The following is a 22666-nucleotide window of genomic DNA, read 5'->3' on the forward strand; positions in this document are numbered from 1 at the left end:
GGTTTATCTAAAGCAATGTCTCCCCAAAGCAGGCCTAATCTGGGAAGCTGACCCTCAGTGCCCCTGGCCCGGGCTGGAGCCACTTCTCTCGAACAGTCCCAGATATGCCACCCTTTGATAGTCCGAGACCCAAATCCTTTAAATGTCGGGCAGCCTTTGAGAGACACCACAGCTCAGGAAAAGAAGCGGGCACTTGCTGGGGAGCTTACCTTCTCTGGGGAAAAGCAATGTCCCACTTTTAGAAACGGGGGGAAGAGTACCTTCACATCACTTCGGGCACCACTTGGAGGCTGTGGCAGCAGGTATGAGGACATCCACGGTCCCAAATGGTTCTGTGAATGCGGCGAAGTGGCCTTCGTCTTACTTCCTCCTGTCTCATGCATCACACTTATGAAGTGATGGAGGCGAGGGGTTGGATCCAGAGGGAGTTCAGTCCACAATGCAAGGTGCTCTCTGACACTTTGTATTGTGTTACTCTCATAGCAATAGTGCACAAGAGTGCAGACACAGCCTTGAACACACTGCGGAATGACACAGCGCTTTTTGGTTGATTGTGATTTGCATATACTTTGAATTCAACTGTGTGGCAGTTTTAGTCCTTTGATACATTTGACAGCTCAGATTGCACCTCAAACTGTCTACATTGTCCATAAAGGTTAGATTTAATCTGCATGCAGTCGGGCACCTGCAGTTCAACAACGTCTTCAAGCGATTGTGTTAAAGCAATGATTCACGGGTGTCTTGGCAACGTGAATGAAGACATATTGCCCTTATATATATATATATATATATATATATATATATATATATATATATATATATATATATATATATATATATATATGTTTTAAATGCTCATAGTCCCCTTGAAGCAAACGGAAAGGTAAGCCAGTTCAGCAGAAATGCTTAGCATTTTTATTCAATTTAGGCGTGCATCTTAAGATGTGGATAGCACAAACAGCCAGGGGTCCAATCCTCTCCAGTATTACAGATTAGCTTTAGATTGTATCAAATCTGCCTCCATCTCAAGTTACTTGTTGCCATTTAGGCAACACATAAGCCAGTACAAAGAGCTCGTGCAGAGAAGCCTTTGAAGGAAAATTTTGGTTGTGGGGGGGGGCTCAGGTGGAGTGGTGAGGTGGGTTAGGGGGGGCTAGACATCTCAGGAGTAGATAAATGTTTCATTGCCACCGGGCAACTGGGAGAAAGCGATTTTCCTGGGTGTCGACGAAGAAGAGAAGGTGTCGGGCGGGTGAAAGAGATGAGGTGAAAGAGGACGCGATGCATTTCCAACCGTCGGTGAAAAATGGAACAATGCAAAAATAGAAACTATGAAACATAAATCTAAGAAAGTGTCGCCGGTAGGAAGGGAATATAGCAAAGGCTACAAGCAAATTGTGCAAAGGGAGATGAGTAAAAATGATTAATGTGACCACTAACACTTGAAGATGCAAAGACACAAAGAATGGAAAAGTTCCCTCATGCTCTGAACCTTCAGGAGGGATATTTTCTCTGACTGCTGTTATCTCATGTCACCACTGTGCAGTTGTAGAAGACAGCAGAGGTAGATTGCAGATGTCAATAAGCTCAATAACACTGACAGCGTCTTGGTTTTAATTGATTTGATGACGTGTAAAGGAGAGTTGGACTCCTTTATCGTTTCGGGACCATTAATAATTGGATGCTGAGTGAGGGAATTATGATTTAGGACAATTCAGATGTGGTGGGCGTGAATGTGCATCATGACAGCGAATAGGTGCCATTACACAAGATGCCTCACTGTCTAGAGGAAACACTTGGTTGTCCAGCTACTCACCTAACTGTTTTATGTTTTTTAGTTTCATATGTAGCTAAGAGTGCCTTTTAAAATAGAGGAGACTCATGAGAGGAAGTTCCCTCAGTAGGCAGTCGTTTGCCAACATGAGTATATGTAGTTCATGAGGCAGTGATCTTAACCACAACATCATCATCGGGCAAATTCTTCTCTTTGAATCTGTATTTCCATGCCTCGGGGAAACCGGAAGCAGGATTGAGCTGAGAGTTCTTCGTCTCCGCTCCTCCTCGTCTTTTTCTGCTGCTCTCCCGTCTGAGAGAATGTCTGAAGTAGGTTACCACTCTGCGCCTGCACGAGGGAGGAAATTGAAATGCTGAAATAAGGAGTAGCTGGGGAGACGATGGAGGAGCTATAACCGGGGCAAAATTGCCCCGCCATGATGAGAAGGAGAGACATATCTGCTGGGACACGAGGGACTTCCTCTGCTGGACAATCACTGAGGCGTGGCGCCATCCTTTATTCTTCATTCCAATCTTTGTTTAGTGTCAACATCAGCCTCATGAATACTCCCTTCTTCTTCTTTTTTCTCTCTTCTTGTTCTTCGCTGGTCGTATCCACATCCACACCAAAATCACATCGCCACGCTGAGGAATACTGGTTTGCGAGTGCAGGGATTTAATATACTCCAGAATGAAATGAGCATTTCTCCCACCTGCCCGTGCTCTGTTCTTATGGGAGATTACTCCAGGGACTTTGATCGAGCAACAAGAACTCAAGCTGCATCTTCGTTGGTTCAAGCCCAGTAAGCTGCACACAACAGACGCTCGTGCACACACACACACACACACACACACGGCTCTCCCATGGAAGAAACACGTTCGCACTCACACAACCATCATACTGTAGTGTGCACAAGCTAAACCATATTCCCGCACTCTTCCTCTCAGCAGTTATTTTATAATAGTGCTCCCTTGTGGCATCTCTTTTGTGTTTGTTTTCTCACACTACATCTCTTTCAGCCTGCTCTCCTTCCAACTCTGTATCTAGCGCACAATATGAGATTTTCCTGGAGACATTAATCATCACAATTTAATGTTGAGATGTATAACGCCCACTGCTCCAATCAAATTGGATAAGGAAAGACAACGCACACTTCCTAGGGAATCCACATCGGAAAAGCCAGTTGATCAATGTTTCAAAGAGCCATGCTGAGATCTGTTGACATTGATGTTTACACCCTGGCTGTGTGGCAAATAGCTTGTTGTTTCATGAGAAAGAGACATGGGAGAGTCACACAGACGGTCCCAATTCAATAACCCATGACGCGTGGCTGGTCTGATGCTTATCAGTGTGGTTTTTTTAACACTTGTGAAACTGGCAATGCAGATCCGTGTTCTAAGATGTTTACGTTTTGGAAATATTCATATCTACGTGATAATACGATGCAGAAATACGCTTCAAATTCCAGAGGAATCAGGAGGCTTTCCACTCCTGTTTCCTTCCTCTCGTGAGTATGAAGGGGATTCACACAGAGAGATAGGGGCAGGGATGTGTTGTGCGTCACACACAGACTCCACTATGGTGACCACTGGGCCATATCGGAGCAGAGTATTTTAAAAGGACCTCCCCGATGGGAGTGTTTCCTGAAAGAGGACAGTGAAGGGCAGTGGCAATGGCTGCCTCTTTTAGATTTGATAATTAGACTGTCATCCATCTATGCTAAAAAATACTCCTCTTCCTCTATGATCCCAATCCAGTGGTAGTGTGGTGGGACTTCACGTATAAAATCGGTAAAGTGTGCTTCCCTGTCCTCCACCCAACTCCAGGACCAACTTTCATCTGAAGCCTGTGTGAAATGTTGCAGTAACTCATCGCTGGAGGTTTCATGTATGTGGTCGCCACGACCTTTTGGCAACCCCAATTTCATAGAACTGGAGTTACACTGCGTGAGCTGTTTCTTTATTGTTTGAGATTACAAGTCACCGGAGACATGTGAGTAGGTAGAAAATGCTGAAATAGGAGGTGAGAGTAAATGAGAATTTAAGTGTGTTCGTTTGATCATCATGATTACCGCTGCTCTTCTGAGATGCCAACCCTGCTCAGAAACAATATAGGGAGGTTCTTTTCATGCACACATTTGCTCTGGTTTGTTTTTTTTATTGCTGACAAATCCTGTGGCTACAGTGGTTAAAGTTTAAGAAATGGCCTGTTCAAAAACGGGAGAGAGTGACTTCACGCAGTCTGGCTGTAAGAAGATTAAGCCCCGACCGACTGAGAGAAGGCTTGGTGTCCTTCCCTGCAGGATCAACACATAAATGGACTAATCTTCCCTGGGGCTGTTTCTCCGTTGAACAATATGTAAAGGCCACTGACCAGTCCTCACACTGCAGACCTTCAGCAGTGTTGTCTGTTTACCACAGCAGTCCTACTATACTGATATCAATGCACGCTGGATGTTGTATACATCTGTGGAGGACTCAACTTTGGTTTCCATCATGTTGTGTAATTTTATAGCTACACGGTCTGCTGTTAAGCACTGATATACAGAACATGCCCAAAGGGCATAATGAGGATTTCCACTTTTAGTTACCTTCATCTCGAGATGCATGTTTAAAGTCCGCCAAGCCACACAAGCAGAATGTCACGGAAAGACCGAGGAAAGGAAAAGCAGATGCAACAACAACAACTTCAGTCGCCTGTCAGCGTCTCCGCTGGATCCCTTGTGCATTCAGAGGTGCTTTTGGTCACAGCCAAGTGCACAATATATGTACTTCAGAGACAGGCTTGAGGCCTGCACACAGGATTTGGATTGAATTTACATACATACGTGCAAGTGAGGCGGGAATCATTCTGAGGCCAGTGTTGAGCACAGCTGCATTGATTACAACTGAAGTGCATTACTTCCAGCAGATGGACATGAGACGGAGGACTGAGAATGCGGCACGAAAGTGACATATGTCACCTTTTAGAGGCACTGAAGTGAAAGACACAAGTGTAAATCTGAGATTGAAGGCCTAGCTGGTGGGATTGGGTCATCACTGGGGAATTGTGTCAGTGTGTTGGGACTGACTGTAGCGCAACAACAAGAATGTGCCGAAAATTGTGCTCACCGTTCCCCGGACCCCAGTGTCGGGGATGTTCAGAACGTGCCTTAGCTCATTGGATTTAAAAAGCTCTCTGGCAGCAGTTAGACCCGCCCCTTGATGCATCCTGGCATGATCAGATAATAGGAATCACATTGAAAAGACAGATGGAGCCAAAGCAGCTGGTGAAGAACCCGCACCGGGGCAGTTGTTGGCTGCAGGAGGGGGGGGGGGGGTCACAGGGAAACTGTCACCTGTGATGTACTGCTACATTTTCTTTGCTGTATTCATACACACTGTACCAAAACCCACACACAGGCAGTCACTGTACAAGCAAGAGATTACAAGCAAGAGCCACAGAGGGCAGATACAAATGTATGCACCATCATTATTTTCTCGGCCACTCACACAAGCTACAGTCATGCATGTAAATGCATTTCTCAACACACACACACACACACACGCACACACATGCGTGCGTGCACACCATTATTGCCCGTGCTTTCATTACATGTGCGACAGAGTGACTGAGGCTGGTGCTTCCAGTATTCACTCTGCGCTCTCTGGCAATCTATTCTTACCTAATTATTTTGGGGGAGGGGGTGGGGACCTGCCTTAATTTGCCACTATGCAGTGTGCAATTAATCAAGGCCCTTGCTAACTGACAGCCTTAATGGACGCACTCAGCTCCTCTGTGATTGTCTGCTCGCTGCCTATTCCTTCAGTGCGTAGCCTCGAAACTCAGACAAGCGAACCCTTCAAGAACGGCTACACATACGAGGACACTTCCACTGAAATGAATGGTGGGGTGGAGTGCTGAATGAGTACATTCATCTTTGCTTACCCATGCCCACCTCTCAGTTGCACTGTGGTAATGATTGTGTTAGAATGAATCAGCCTTTGATTATTTAATAATACCAGAGGGCTCACACCTAACTGATTCGACTGTGCAGGCCGTTCAGAGTTAGTTAGAACGATTCCTGTTTGGCCGTTTGCTTTGTTTGGGCCTTTGAGCAGAAGTATGACGCGTCGGGGATTATATAAACTGGGTGAAGCCAGTGACACGGAGACAAAGGTGAGCCCAGGTGCTTTTAAGGTTTCCAACGAGTCCTCTGGCACTTGAGGCGTGTGCTGCACTCAGATGGAGAGAAAGTGAGGATGTTGCCCGAGGTGTAAAGCAATGACAGAGATGTGACTACGCCTGGAAAAAAAAAAAAAAAACTTTTCAGAGAAAGTCTGCATTCTCCGAGGGTCTGGCCTCTACGAGCGTGTGATGGAGTGTTCTCTAAAGCATTACTTTTTAACTCGATGGCACAATTCAAGTGCATTACACCTCCAGAGAGACCTTTTCATGTTATATCGGAGGGTCAGGCGTTGACAAAATAGGGCTCATCATGGCACTTAAGAACCAGAACCACTTTAACTGTACAGTCACTGTTAAGTACTTCAAATGCAGTGATTTCTTTTTTACACGGACAGCTGGCATATTTTCATTGTATCTTATATAACATCAGACATGGTTGACTCAAGGACCTTTAAACTCTGCTGTCTGTATCTCTGTTGAATCAAGTGGTAAAAATAGTTTGATATAGTTCAGGATTCAAGCGCTGACCTCTTTACATCCTTTCCAAGTGGAGCTTGTAGCTAGGAATGGGTGATAAGGCCAAAATAATCTATTTAATATAATACAGGGAATATTTTTCTGGATATTTAATGAATAGATAGTTAATATGAAGTAACCAAAGAGCTTATACACTACTATACTCCTGTGTGAAGTGAATACATTACATTGATTTAATTAAGAAATTAACATTTTACAGTTTCACATTAAATGATATAAAATAGATAAATAAATATGTCTACGTTTACATGGATGCACACAAATAGAGTAAGCAGATGGGGTATTCCCATAAGCAGGATGAATGAAGAAGATACTGCACGCTGCTGTTAGAACTACAGTCCAAGTGGACCGGTACACATCTTTCTCCACCGCCGTTGTGCAGAGAGAACCCTGTAACATAACAGCAAATGTTACGAAAAACGTTTCACAAATTGCACAGTAATTATATGCATTCAATAGGAATGGTGTTCTTCCCGTCTCCATAAGATTGATTCACACATTTTGAAGCAAAATTGCTTTCATGAAGAAACATATCCTTTTATGTGCTTCGTCGCACAATGCTGTGGAACGAGATAAAATCCAAACCAAAGTTATTATTGTCTATTTCCTTCATTGCTTCTGTTTATGGCCCCATAGGCAACCACAAATGGCAGATTTATAAGTACATGAAGATGAGTTGTTGTAATGAAAGCACAAACGGTGCCAAATTTTGAAAGATGGATGGAGACAGAACTGCTAATGTGATGATTTGCCACCGAGTTGAGTGAAAAGAAATTCCCAAAAGCAGCACCACTGATGTTGCTTTGACGGGAGAGCTGAGGACTGCATCTCAACTTCCAATGAAAGTTCTTTACATGTGAAACCACAAAATGGCAGGGAGCCTAGGGCCTCAAAAGCATTGCGCCAATCTCTTCCCCGTATCGGTCCCTCTATCAGTACCCATCAGGGGTTTTACAGAGATGAAACTTTGGATCAGTTTGCCGTGGTTGGCACAACCTTATGAGAGCATGTGGTACCTTCAGTTAAAATTTCATCATTTGCATCTTTAAATCGTTTTCACATCCCATCACTAACTTTATGAACTAGGAAAATATATAAGTAAATGCAATAATCAGACCATGGTTATACAAAATGGATTACAAGGAGTCCAGTCTTTATAAAGAAAAACTAAACATTGAGTATCTCCCCCATGTTCTGCCTCGAGCAGTTATTTGCTTCCGTGTTGAATAGACATCCATGGATGGTAATTATGTGAAATCATGTGAATTGTTCTTCGGGCTATTTAAATATTCAACTGCTGTGTCACACTGTTGTTTCCTTGTTTATCAATAGGCAGCTTTCTGGGAGAGTTTAGCCTTGGAGTTATGGTGTACTACAGCGCTTGACCCGCTGAGGAAATATGATTGCATGCTTCTGCTTCAGGCTATTGATGTTTACTTTAATGACTCACACACATGCTCTTTGAGCCATTTTTAAATGTACATATCCTTTTTTTGAAATTTCCCTTCTTAAATGTGGGGCTGTTTGTTTATTTATATTAACCTTTTATATGACGACGCCATGCCACAATTAAGCTGTAATACAACAGTTTAATTGCATAAATGACCACCAATGGCAGTATGTCAACTGGAAGCAACTTTGGATGAAAGTATGCACCAGATGGCATCCGCGTACCCAACTGTGACTGCATTGCTTGAGATACCAGTGACCAGAAAATTGCAGAAAGCACCAATCCCAACAATGTGCGCCTCGACCTTTGTGGTGTCTCACCCAGATGGAGAGTGTACATTGATGGAAAAGCCCCAGGGTTATGCTGATATGAATGGCCAAGCGCTGACCTTTGACTCCTCTGCGCTTTACCCACAACTGTGAATAAATGACTTTAAAGGGCCCCATCCCTGTGGATTAATGTGCTCAGCAAGGCGTCAAGCTGTTCCCAGAGAGCAGACAGAAAAATGTACCATTGACTCGATCCAGCACAGGGATACAGAGACAGCACATGTTGGAACGGCTCTGTTAGGAATCCGGTTTCAGGAAGTTGAGGGCAGGTACCAGAGTGAAATGAAACATGATGTGTTTCATAATGTGAAATAATGAAACGTATTAATCAAGTCAGGTAATTGCCGCCTGCACACTTTACTTAAGTCAGAGGGAGTAGTTGAAATTAAAATTAATTGAGTAAATTAGTGGGTCACAAAAGGTATGACTTTCATTCATGTTCTAAAATCTCTATTTTACTTAAATCGACTTTCTGTTGGCAACCAAAGAAATTACAAGCGGACATGTTTGAACAGGGGGGGTGTCCGGACAGGTTTTTGTTGTAAAACATTGTATGAGCCAAAATCCTAAAACCTGATGAATTATGTATCACCTCTTAAAGAAGTAGTTTGACTTCTAGGGATATAAGTTTACTGGCTTTCTTAGATGAGAAGATTGTACAGGACATATTGAACTACAGCCGGCAGCTGGTCATCTTAGCTTAGCACAAAGACTGGAAACAGGGAAACAGCTAGCCTGGTTCACTCCAGAGGCCACACAGCATCCAGCAAGGACTCTTTCCAATCGTTATGCTAAGCTAAGTCAACTGCATCTGGCTCCAGCTTCACGTCCATCAAACGGATATATGACAGTCATATTAATGGGTTTTTTTTAATCAAATTCTCAATAAAGCGAGGAGATCAAGTGTATTTCCTAAGTGTCTTTCATTAAGGTATTGCTCTCCAAAATATAATATAATGTCATGATACAGAGCAGTGGAAATACATTAAATTGTCAACTGTTTGAATCAATAATAACAAATATATGATATTAGGTTCAAATCTTACAATATTTACCTATTTTTTAGTCAGATTGCACTCTGCTCACGACTTCAATTTATGTTTCTTATTTTTGGTACTCTCTTGATCTATTCCGGGTCATAAAGACCAGACATGTATCCAGTGACAAGTGTTAGCGTCTATAATTATTGAAGCCTGGTGTCGCCTCCAGAAGAATTCAGTTCGACAACTTCTCTCTTTCTCTAAATGGATTTTCTCCATCACAGGTAAAGTCACAAGCGTTGCAGTTGCTAAAGCAATGAGTTGAACAAGCAACTTTCAGGGAGGCAAAAAAACAAACAACTGCCCCACAAACAGAAGTGGGGCCTTTTTCATACACAGATTATCGTCACAGGTCCGTCTCACATCGTCCCAACATCTGATTGGCTCTAACCTGTGAAGAGGAGGAGAATCCCGTGTTCTCATCTTTTCTCACAGAAAGAGACGTGCAACGTCCAGTCTGCTTCTCTCTGGTGTCAACATACTGATGAACATGTGAGTGTTGAGGAGTTCAGGCGTGTGACTGAAGTTCCCTTGAGAACCTAACGTGAACTTCACTAGACATGAATATGAAAAGCATCTACAGAAATTTTAGATTTATATCATCACAAGGTCAAGTCACAGTCAGTCAAAAAAACCAACAGACAAATGTACAGTTCATCCGTGGGAAGAACAAGACATTTACAGACTGAACATGTGTGAGTGAAGCTAAAACGATGTATCATACGGGAAGAACAGTGTGAATGTTTGAAGGGTAACATTGATAGATGTGAGGTCTAACGAAAGGTGATCCATTGGGCAAAATATATAAAATGTACTTAGTTTGAGTGATGTGTCTCTGACCACAGTTATTTCAAGGCACATCAAACTTCAGAATTGCTTCTTCACAACCGAAATGTGAATAGCTGGAAGGAAACCAACCGGATATTAAACATGAAATAATTTTAGTGTGAAATTGCTATTTTCTGTTTTCTTCTACATTTCGCCATCTATCATCTGCCCAATGTCTGCCTGTTATTGTCGGGTTTGATTCCAAACAAAATGGATGCGGTTGATACGCTTTCGTATTCTGATACATTTTCCAGCAGGAAGAGTAATAGTCCAGATATGTTTGTGCTTGTACAAGCATTTCACTGGGTTAGCACATTTGTCAGGCGCTGCTGACGCTGTGGAGGAGTTCTCATTGATCACTTGGTACCTAGCCCTATAAAGCCATTTGTATCATATTTGATACATGAGTTTTACCGTCATTAACGTGAGCAGTACTTTCCTCAAATACCTGTTGTATACACTTGTATACATGTACTCTGCCAACTGGTAGAGTTTCCATGCGCTGCAGGCAGTACAAGGCATTTAATTGTTATTATCAAGATGGCACCCTTCACAAATTCACCTGTCCGTTTTTTCACTGATAATCCTTGATCATTTTGAAAGTTTTACGGTAAGAATTACTTTTATATTGTCACGAATATTTCAATATGAATATAGACTGTATTGAAGCAACCTATAATTACTCATGTTTTGATCTTTATTTTATTGGGAAATCGTTGTGAAAACATATGTATCAAATATGATACAGCAGGTATACCAAGTAATAATTATGCCATCGGCGTTGTGTTGTATTTCATAATGTAATCTGGGTTATGCCATATCATAATGCCAAACATACTGTTTTGATCATTTAATTAATTTCATTAGATGTAGAAATGTCATTGCAAGACAGTAAGGTGACTGTGGTTCAGTGGTCAGCATGCCTGACAAGAAATTGAGCAGGTTCTGGGTATGCACATGCCCGATACGAGCCTATTGGGAGATGGAAACAAGGCACCTCACCGTTTGGCATGTCTTGAGATCAATTCATGAAATTGCTGACAATGATTCACTTTTCAGGACAATATCAACGTGTCTGATGATGCGAAGAAGACAAACTGTGGACATTTTGAACTGTCCCCATGGGTCTTCTTTTAAATCACCACCACCTGAGACAATTAACATGAGTTATTGTTTCTAAAATAAATATTTTAGACATCTTCCATGTTTAGACATGGTCTAAATGTTCTGCGATCAATTAACAGAATGGGTTATTGTTTATAAAACAAATAATGTTGTGATCAATAAATGTACTGATATGCCTGATGTATGTAATTTGATACAAAAAAAATCATATAATAAATGACTTTTTTATTTTTACTCAAGATCATAGAAACCCTTTAGTATCAAAAAAAAATCTGAATTTTCTGATTCTTATTCGATGTGTCAGGCTTCACAGGGCTCGGAGGAACGCAGGCTGGAGCAGATGGGCAAATAGAGCGTCAGACCACCCGGCTGTGTCCAACCACATCGCACATCTTATATGTATTAGCAGCCCCAATGTGTGCATGTGTGTCTTAGCTGGTTTCCACCTAAAAGTGGAGCCACGGACCCAGTGGTGAATAATAGGGTGTCAGCATAGTTTTTTTCTTCTCTCTTCTCGTATTATGTGAGCTGAATATGAATCTCCCCTTCTCTCCTCTCCCTTCTTACTGATGATTAAGTAAGACCCTCGGAAGCTGGGAACATTGTTTAACCGTAGGGCCTAATTAAGCACAGGAGGGGGAAGTCAGAGCGGGATGCTAAAGGGAGAGAAGTTATGGGGACCAGTGAAGAGAGAGTTGGGTGTGGTGGGACCGGCTTTGGCCCATAACACGGAGCGCAATCCCACTGTTTCCTTCTTTGCATTTTACAAGCCGCGACATCACGATCACAAGCTGGCAGTTCTGTTTTCCTTCAGCTTGAAGTCCTAGTTTGTATTCCTGTCCACCCCTCGATCAGAAACCCCCAACGGGCAGTCCTCTGCAGCCATCACTCCAGGAGTAAGGCTGGTTGGAGTTAATTAAATCTGAGCTAAATGATGCGGCGGTTGGAGTTGGGGGGGTAATGGTCACCCATGGACGGCTCGGACTGTGGAGTGACCTGTCCAATGAGAAAGCAGAACTGATGCCCTGCCTCGGAACGGCACGGGAAAATAGTTAGGAGGACGGGGGCAACATGCCGTTAAATTGAACGGGAAAGATCTTTAAGACAGGGCGCGGCTCTCAGGCACTGGGCAGAGCTGATCATTTCAACGTCTACTAATCACATAAATGCCACCGAGTGCTAACAGCACCTGAACATGATGTTTTTATATTATTTTGTTATCTCAGTTTGTGATATGTTGTTGTTTTGTTCTGCTTCCACAAGCGGTCGAAAAACACCTTCACAGACTTGCTGAACTTTAGCCACTTACATGGATTACTGAATTCATTTCCAATAGATATAATTTATCATGTTACGTATGTTATCATTCTTTGATTATGTGTAAAAAAATATAATATTTTCAACCTCAGCCTCCCTGGCAGGTTTTTCTTCTTCTTTTGGAGCACGTTTGGTCTTTTTTTGTGTACTAATAAAGCTTAAGAAACTCAACAATTCCAAACATTTCAGGTACGACATTATTGCCACAGAGAACTAAGCTGAGCATAATACAGATACAGATTCCAGATATTGGGCTATCCATCTTAGTTACAACAGAAGCAAACATGCCAGAGGATAAACTATTGCTTCTGAGAGCAGCCCCTTTAGTAACTTGTCTCAATAATAATAAAAAAGAAATGTATTGCTGCTTGGAATTTACATCTCAATCAAATGCATGTTGGGTGTTCTTATGGATCACAATATGATTATGCATGCATCCATAGTTCAGAGGTAATCACTATCCGTTCTGAAACACTGTGTATGGTCTCAGGGGCAGTGACACTAAGTGTGATGGAGCAGCAGTTAGGAATTATTTCACGTTTCATACACCTTTTGCATATTGATTTTGAGAACTTGGCTCGCACCTTTATCTACTTACAATGAGTGATATTAATCCAACAGTTGGCAGACTAGTTTAGAAGAATGAGCCTATCCATGAGTGCGTTTTATTAAAAATGGAAGACAAAAACTCTTTTGTCAATTCATGCAGAAGCTCAAAGTCTGTCGGCCTCCCATCCCCCCTGCAAGGGTTCGAGTTCCCCTCATGTTGCAGTGATATAGTGAGAAAAGTACACACTTAAACACTGTATTTATTGATTTTCAGTCTGCAAGTCACGTCAAATTGAATATCAACAGAACAATACACAGCAAACATGTTCACCCTGTTCCCCGTCCCATAATTATAAAGTACCTAAATAATAGTAAAATTAAAACAGAAAATACAAATAAAATAAAAATAAACATAACAATATACTTTACAAACTGAATATTGGTTTTTTATGTTGTTTTTCCGAGTCAATGTATATAATCAGATAGTCGTCCGTTGCTGCAGCAAATCACCAACATTAGTATTATGTCTTAAGAAATACCTCAAAGGTCCCCAGATATTATCAAAAACATTGTGTTTACGTCTAACAATACACATTATCTTTTCCATTGACATGTTTCAGGCCATTTCTTTAACCCCCATACCAATTCTTGTACCTCTTTCAGTGCCGACCTACTGTCATCTCCAGGAGAGACTATGCCACAGCTGAGGGAATCACTTTCAGCAGCTCCCCTAAGACGGACAAATTGAGGCTCATTTTATCGGCGTTTACATCACAATATGTTATGATTCCAAAGCTGTCAGAGTGGGGAAGACAACTCGTATCCATGGCTCAAAGTTTAGAGTGCTGGAAAGCGTTTTTAAGTGCAAAGTCTGGCTACACAATAAAAAGGTGAGACTGGTGGGTGCGCCAGCCCGTGGAGAAATGCATTCTTTTCATTTTGAACTCTTTACATTCAAATAACCCTTTTCCAGCAGATCCAGAGCACATTTATCAACGGCTGCATCAGTGCTCATGAAAGCCGAGATTACAAAGAACAAAGCGCTCAGTCATGAAGGACTCTCAGTAAAGAGGACGATTGCAAGCAGCTTTCTTACGGGGTGATGGGTACGGGGTGAGCCGATGGATGTTGTAGAACACATTTACAGCCTACAACAGTGGCGTTCATCTTAGAGCACAGTTGGTCATCTAAGATGAGGACTGTGGTGTTTCTGTAGCTCCATCTGATTGGGGATCGCTTGTGGGAAACTTCCACCTGAGAATGCCAGTTGCAACATGACTCTGAGAGACACACAAACTCAGCCGCACTGAAGGGAGGACAGGAGGTGGCTAAAGACTGGGATGAACACTGTAGCGGTTGCATGTGTGTGCATCAGCCTGTACATTGTGGCAGGGGGACAGGCATGCATTTGCATTTTTAATTTTAAGTGTTCTCATCAATATACATTGTCCCTCTTGAGCAAATAAAAACGTTAAATGTTCTGTACATCAAGGCAATATTGACGTCGGGTATTAGGCTGTCAGCGTTTTTCATGGTGGAGAGGAAGACATGATTTTCCTCAACGGCGTCTGGGGTTTATAAAGTCTGCGGTGAACCCTGCCTCACTCTGCTTCTGGGAGCCGCTGAAGCTGATATGAATTAGCATGTATTTTATTATTCCATGACGGTCGACTCTTTGCAAGTGTTTCCCATCTAGCAGAATATTGTCTCTAAAGTAAACATTCATGTTCTTAGAACTGTTTGGATTTTATTTTTTTTTGGAGTACTTGCACAGAATATAAGCATTGTTATGAAATATATTTTGGATTCAGGTATTCCTTTCCACTGGACTGGAATTGGTTTCACCTTTTTATTACGTACCTACTATATATTAAGACGAGTCATTAAAGGGCAATCCTTTTGCTCCATCACAAAGGCTTTTATCTATCTTTTGGTGTGACCTCTTGCTACATTTATCCATCACGAAATAGTAATATTCCTCATTATTTGCCCTTTAACTTGACTATATTCATGAAATATGAAAATAAGTAGTCAACAAAGCTCCATGGGTGAATTAAGACGAGCATTGACTGATGTTGCACTTTAACATTAGTGAACATATATACTGACTACAGCAGACGTTATTTATTTATAATAACAATAATGACGATTTGTCCCCTTGTTTTCTTGTGTGTGTATATGTTTTGCTTCATCATTTTATTGGAATATTTTGTTAGTCAAATAGTCAGTTAATGTGTATTAAATTAGTGTTGGTGCCATGAAGTGACACTACACATGTTCTATTTTACTATTCGACTGTAGATTTGTTTTTTCCAACAATACAGTACAAATATGAGGATTTAAAATACAACCTACCTAAGCGGTAAAGTCAAGAAAAACTCCACCAACACCTCTGCTGCCCCCGTCACGTCGCTTTGTGGCTATGAATTGCAGAGGACACACTCAGCTTTGTGTCGCGCAAGGAATCTAAACAACAACCTGATCCTTCGATAGCTCTGCTGCTATCTTTTCATTCCTCTATGCTGGCGAGAGCTTTATGTTTTTGGGTTGTCTGTCTGTTCGGTACATTCTCACGAATGTAATATCTCAGGAACTCCTGGGGGGATTTCTTCAAATTTGACACAAAACTGTCTCTCGGCCTCAAGGTTGACTTGATGAAAACGTGCTGTTGAATGGTCACTGTGACCTCACAAAATACATATCTGCCTTGACTCTATAATTCATGTGCTAATTATAACAATTTCAGCCATATGTCAAATAAAATAAAATGACGACATCTTGGACATTAAAGTTAACTGCAACTAGACTGGATGGCGGGGGTACATAAGGTATATAAGTGCAAGCTGGTAATTGTATGCGGGTCATTTCTGGGGCAGTGCTTGAGAGATAAAAACCAGACATATCTGCCCTCAAAATAAGACTAATCTAATATCTGATAGTTCCCACAATGAGAGCTGTCAGATATGAAACATGGGCTGGTCTGATTAACAATCTGCAGATGCTTCCAGATAAAGTCCTGTTCATGAAAGTTAAAGCAGTACCGCTTCAGTCCAGAAGCCACCGGCGCTCTTGAAAAACTACATTCAAAAGCACAAAAATAGGATATAAAGAATCCCAAATCCAAAGCCGGGCACTCAAAGTGAATACTTGAACCTCTATGTAGTGTGAATATCCCTGAGTGGTTAAAGCGTGTGTCCACTTGAGTGCCTGGTATTGGATGCATATGCCACATCCAACCACTGGACGTAGATATGACCAGGACACACAATGCAATCATTAAACAGCCATGAACTATAATTTAAAGAGAAATACATTTAAATGTGGCGTGTAGAACTTTATCACCTCGCTGTAGTTTCCATTTGGTCAGCTTGTGTTATACTGAAGCCCATGAACAGCCAGTCACCATCCTTGAACTCGCCAGGACTTGAAGTCAGCTCCTCATGCTCGCCATCCAAGTCTCATCATTTATCGTTCAGGTACCTCACATCAGAAAATGGGCTTTTAATTATTTATTCTCTAGCTGTGTCACGAGTAATTTGGGGGCGAGACTTTGTGGTGATTTACAAGAAGGTCTCCACGGATGATGAATGTGGCGCCCCGGTGAATCTTTAATGTCTTCCTCCAACTGACACTTCTTTTTAAGTTTACCACCAGTTTTCCAAAAAATAATCTTTCTGGATTTTATTAATGTTTTCTTCGTCGGGGATCTAAACTCTGATCCAAGCAGATTCACAAGCGAGAACTTTTAATTACCATTATTCATATTATTTCACTTGTTAGTTTGTTCCTGAATAGTCAATCTTTTCTGAAAGCTTCAGTAAAGCTGCATCCTGAACAAAACAAAAACAAAAAAAATTGTAACAACGTCAAAATGTTTTTTCCACACTGACTTTTCTGCATTTGGGAATTTTTTATACACTTTTAACCAGGTTTGAATTGACTTTTCTGCATTTGGGAATTTTTTATACACTTTTAACCAGGTTTGAATTGCCCAGCGGTCATAAAATAACACAATTAATCATCCATTAATGTAACTGTGAATTCAACAGAAAAAGAAACAGTGACGTCCACGCGTCACAAGAAAAACGCTGTTTGGACAGATTACGCTCATAATGCCTGCAACATTAGATTGAATCGGAGAGCAGTTACATTACAACAGATTGCTAATGAGCCCATTCTGTGTCGAATGATACGACATCGATCAATGAAATGACTCTAATTGCACTATGCTAACTCACTTCTCTGTGAGAAAAACAAAACCATACAAGGTGAAGCATATAATTAGAAGCAGAGCACAATTCCCAACAGTAAATTGTGATTTCCTCCCATCATTTGCTAAAACAGTCTCCACAGAGAGCAGCAGAGCTAAGATGTCACAGAGGAGTTCAGATAAAAGGCCAAGGGCCTTTGAGTTCACACACTTTTCTGTGTTTTCTCTCCATTCTTCTCCTCTTCATTCTGTCCGGAGGCACTATCATGTGTGCATTGTGGTTTGATTAAGAGCTCCCCGGGGTTCTGCACAGGGAGGAGAATGTGTTTACTACAACACTTTTATGCCACATACAATGTTCAGTTTGTGGTCTTGATTGAGCCCAGTAGGCCTTTCCAGATCGCAGCCTCTGCTCTCTCTAATCCTCTGGAGGTTAATTAACCAGACTAGGTAACTAGCTAGCAGCCTCCCGTTACATTAGCGGACAAACAGACCTCTTGAACCTTTTATTGCCTGCGTCTCGCTCCTATTCCATCGCGTTCACACAGTTCAACAGATTTTGCATTACGGAGGATGGAAAAGCCTAAATAATGAACATAATCTTTTTGCCAGTCATCTGCGCGGTATTTTCCTAGTTGGATGTGATACTCTGGAGAGATGTCTTGCCTGATATAGAGACAAACACTCAGGATAAAGATGTGGAATCTGTTTTCTACAGGACTGTTTGTGGGCTTGGTTTCTGCACCATAGCAGCCGGCTGTTCTCTGGATCGCTGTGGTAAGACGCCTCAACTTCAAATCTGTATTCACAACGGGTCCATGGATTGACTCATTTAGACGCTCCGGGTTGTATAATTACTGGTTTATATGTTTTATGTAATGTAAAAAATGTGTAATATAGCTTTTATAATAATACTTAAAGAGGGATTTTGGATGCATCCCCCCTTGCTGCCTAAAATAGCTTTTGTCTGCCACGCTGTGATCATGTCTGCCTTAAGACAAATAAATGTTTGACTCTTGCACAGATGGGAGTAAATCCATGTCATCCCATAAAATCTGCACCAGTGCCACCAAACTTTACAGAAACGTCATGATGCCAGATGCAAAATCCGAGCAGCCTGCGTATTTCTGAGTTTCCTTACAGAACTGCAACACAACAACTTGTGTGTCTACTACACACCGTGCATGCTCCAGCGGGGGGAGGGTCCAGTGAGCGATGAACACGTCCTTTCTATATGAATCCCCACAAACACGTACCGCGTAACCTCCAATTCTTATGTTATTGCACAGTGAGACAAAAGGAGAAACATAAAAGGCAGAGATCCAAAGATTCAGATAGGAGCTATACGTGCATCTCCAAACCAAAAGTGCGAGGGCTCAGAAAAAGACAAAGCGCTTCGTCGGGCATCTTATGCATAGTACTTTCAGCAGAGCCTCGCTTTAGGCTTAATCTTCCCCCTGCTAAAATGGTGTGGAAATGTGAGCCATTATCGTTTCCAGCAGTGAGGTGTCCGTGTAAAGAGCATGCAATGCTTGTCTGAGAGGTTTCACCAAAGTGCTGAGGCTTAAGGAAAAGAGGAGCATGATTCATCTTGTTTGTAAGGCGGACGTTATTAGAGGCAGAGTAAGAAAAGGGCCTTGGCTATAGCTCTTCCACCCAGAGGCTCTGTAATTGCTTTCGGCTGCACCTTGAGAATTTGATGAGTCAAGTCAAGACTTTTGTTTGTGTGACTGAGCAAAAAAAACGAGCTCTTACAGAGAAAGTGAATTATCACAGCATCGCTGTGGAAACACAAAAGGGAAGGCCGTGGGGTGTGAGGAAGCCGCAATGCATTAGACATCAGGACTCCTTAGTTTTGTTCACATACGTAATTGCCAAAGCCAGCAGTTAATTTGTGGCTTTAGAGTTTCTGAAAGTAATACACACCCGGCTCTGCCGTCAACTGTGACGACACCTCTTTCAAAGGCTCTCGTTCCACATCTAAAGCCACATGTCACGATGTCAGTTTGTTTGTTTCCCTTTTATTCAAGGTAACTCTTTTCTTTATGTTAAGATCAACCTAAATAACTGGCTACCTTTGGGAACCTGATGTGGTGACTGCTGATATGTGTAGAAGAGCTTGAGATTATGTTCACAAAACCCGACCTTAGTGACATTAAACCATACCATGTTTTGCTGCACTTGGTGCGACACATCCCGGTGATATTTTAGCCTCCGGGTAGTATCCGAATTAACATAATATTAATAAGATGGATGATTTGTTGAGGAAATGAAGTAACCTCTGCTGCGCCAGGACAAATGCCCACACACTCCCATTGGTCTGCAACAACAGGACACACTGCTAACAGGTCTGTGCCCTTCGGATGAGTCATTACCATCGCTGGAACACGCCCCCTGCACAAAATATGACACATCAAAGCAAGTTCCCCTCACCTCTGAACTGTTAAATCCTTTAATGTTTCCTCTTTGTTACATCTACACTTTGCTGTCCTATCTCACACCTCTGACTCTGTGATCACACAAGCGCCATGATTGTGCGCTCTTCTTTAATTACAACCTATTTCCATAATGCCCCCCCCCCCACCCTTTCTCCCCCAACCTCTTTCTCCTCCTCCAATGCACTCCACAACCCCCTGGGAAGAAAAAAAAGTGCACCCCACATCCGCCAACTTGAAGCATGCCATCAACTAGAAAAAAATAGACTTCTGTTTGAGAAGACACAGGCAACTCCTTTCTCTTATTAAAGCAGAACGAAGTGTGCTGTGTGTGTTGAAAAAAGATAGGTTGGAAGTGTCTTCACAAGACCCTTCGGCTATCCTGGATCCTGTAATAGGGCCCATGGGCTTTGTCATACATGAAATATATCAAGTTAATTGTCACCCGGAAAGGAATGGTGGGCAACGCCCGAGACAAACCCACACGTCATCGTCATATTGCTGAAGTGAAAGATGAAACTTCCTGTAGTTTGACCTGTCCGACATGGGTCGCGAAAAGCGGAGCTCCATTGTCTGCCTTTGTTTTTGCAAATCCTTCTAAATCACAACCATGTCCTTCAAATTTACCCCGGAGGCACTTTAATTTCATCGACTGAACCGCTTCAGTCCCCTAAACATGTGTGCACAATCAGTGAGCAGTGTGCACATGGAAAACAAGCGTGGTCATGATCAAGTGAGGAGATCATGTTTCTGTCATCACAGACACATCTGCCACAGTGTTGAGATGACAAGTTGTGAAGAACAAGAGGATCAAATGTCAGGGATCAAAAGTGACTGAGGCGGTAACGCTGTGTGTTCAGATGTAGGACTTCAAGCCGTATACCGGACATGTAAAAAACAATAACCTCTTCAAAAATGTGAATTTTATGGAGAAAAAAAAACAATCAATCTCAATAATTCCATTTAGTCATTTGATGAGAACAGGATGTGTTTGGAGGGCTACTAGCCATGTTGAGCACATGAATGTTCAGTCACCTCGTCAGACCATCTGGACTATAATTAGCCCCACACCCCTTCATCATGGCACAGCGTCCTTGGGAGCAGCAGAAGGGCACCTTGGAACAAGTCACACATTGTGCTGTTGTGTTTCTGTCCTCTCGCACCGAAAGCTACAAACATTTGGATCAATAATGAAAACAAATACCGTTCAATAACATTTTGGACTTCCTGGAAGTGTATAATGTGGGTATATTGGTTAAATAAAGGGCACAAACTGTGATATACAGATGTCTCCACCCTCAAATCTGACAATCCACAACTGCTGCAAATCAAGCCAACATCACCAATTGTATCTCGGAGTCAAATTGTGGACATTTTGTCGGCCCAGCTGTTGACCAATTCTCCCACTGTGCCCTAATTCTGGCCCTTTTTTACAGTTTTCTTGAGGTAATTGTATTGTAATCACAGTAAAGGTGGTCCCTGATTACATTAATGGGCTTGTAACACTTTAATGTGTTCTTGACTCTTCTAGTTTCCCGTGTGGCTGCTCCTTATGTTAGCTTTATTAAAAAAAAACAAGGGTGATCAAGCTTCCTACTTTAAGATATTTATTTTTCCCATTTTTGTTTGAACTGAAATCGTTGAAGATTTAACCAAACTTGTTAAGCTGCAGGCTGCCAAATACCAACACATGTGATAATAGATTTGTAAATATTTCCTGAAGGATTATTTGGGAGAGATTCGACAGACACACAAAGAGCGAGAGACAAAACTTGTCGTCTTTTCAGAAACATTTGCCAAAGGCCCTTTCCCTTAAACCACAGTGCAAAGAGGCCAGATCCATCACCACGTTAGCTCAGCGATACATTCCTGATCTGTTTGCAGGCTTGCTGAATACGACCACAGGTCAACGACTGAAGTTTCTGGCAACACAAAGTTGGACAGAGTGTAAGAAGTCGGCAGAATATCTCCAGTCCGCGTGTCTTCATTGCTCCAGAATCTGTTTGAATCTTTTAATGTAATGCGAATAAGCGGTATGAATAAAGAGTGAGAGCATGGGGAACACTGATATTGTAAGCAGAAGATGGACTGTGAGATGCAGCGAGGCCCGGCCAGGCAGAGGCTTGAATGTGTGGCTGCCTTCATAAAACAGCTGCCACGGCCGATAAGCTCAGGACTCAAGCACCATGTCCTCCCTCTGCAGCATTTCACCTCAAACGCTGTCTTTGGGTTTCTAATGCATGTAAGCATTTGCATTTCTGAACCACAAACATAGCATATAGGAAATTAACATAAATTACTGTCAAATTCTGGGAAGGATAAATTGATATATAATAATAAGTCGTGTGGACGGTGGTTTGCTGCGCGCTGCGGTGTTATCAGAGAAGTATAATAAGATTTTCGCGGGCAGCCCATAGAGCAACTGATTAATCCAAAGATTAATTTAATCTGTTTTCATAATAAAACATTATTAGCCGCTCCCTCCTCTAAGCGTTACCTTTCAGCCCTCTTAAGAGATTATACACTTCCCAATCACTTACCTGGAAGCAGTCAAGAAAGTCATTAAGTTAAGTAGACACTGTAAGTGTTCAGGATGCTGAAAACGATGGGAGAAATTGGTGAAGTGCCATGAGAAATGGCCATGTTAATGATTTCTTTGCAAAAGGGTCTGTCTGCAGTGGAGTTTCATTTGGGGCTTATCTTCAGCAAACAGACCTTGATGAAACCCGCCGCGGGTCTCCAGGTGGCAACAAACTTTTAATGTGAAGAAGTGAGGAGTCTAAAGGAAAATCCACAAAGCGTGCACTGTGTGTTTCCAAATCTGTTTCTGCACGCCAATGTGGTCAGCATGCTCTCGCCCGCTCTGCCGTTCGAGGAATGTAAAGTCCTTCTCTTTGTTGTCTTC

The 22666-nt window shown here is 42.1% G+C and overlaps 1 protein-coding gene across 3 annotated transcripts in view; it reads left to right on the forward strand.

Moving 5' to 3' along the window:
* lingo2 (leucine rich repeat and Ig domain containing 2) overlaps positions 1-22666 on the forward strand; it is a 200079-nt gene that overhangs the window by 158275 nt on the left and 19138 nt on the right. Inside the window, exon 5 of one of the 3 annotated variants that reach the window (XM_068595438.1) lies at positions 18045-18103. The exons of the other annotated variants lie outside the window; for them this stretch is intronic. The gene's annotated coding sequence lies outside the window, so the exon portion shown is untranslated. The remainder of the gene's footprint in view (positions 1-18044; positions 18104-22666) is intronic. 3 annotated transcript variants of the gene reach the window in all.

This window comes from Clinocottus analis, unplaced genomic scaffold, assembly GCF_023055335.1.
Source record: "Clinocottus analis isolate CAN_PGR_092001 unplaced genomic scaffold, fCliAna1.0.p SCAF_10, whole genome shotgun sequence".
In the NCBI taxonomy this organism is placed as follows: Eukaryota; Metazoa; Chordata; class Actinopteri; order Perciformes; family Cottidae; genus Clinocottus; species Clinocottus analis.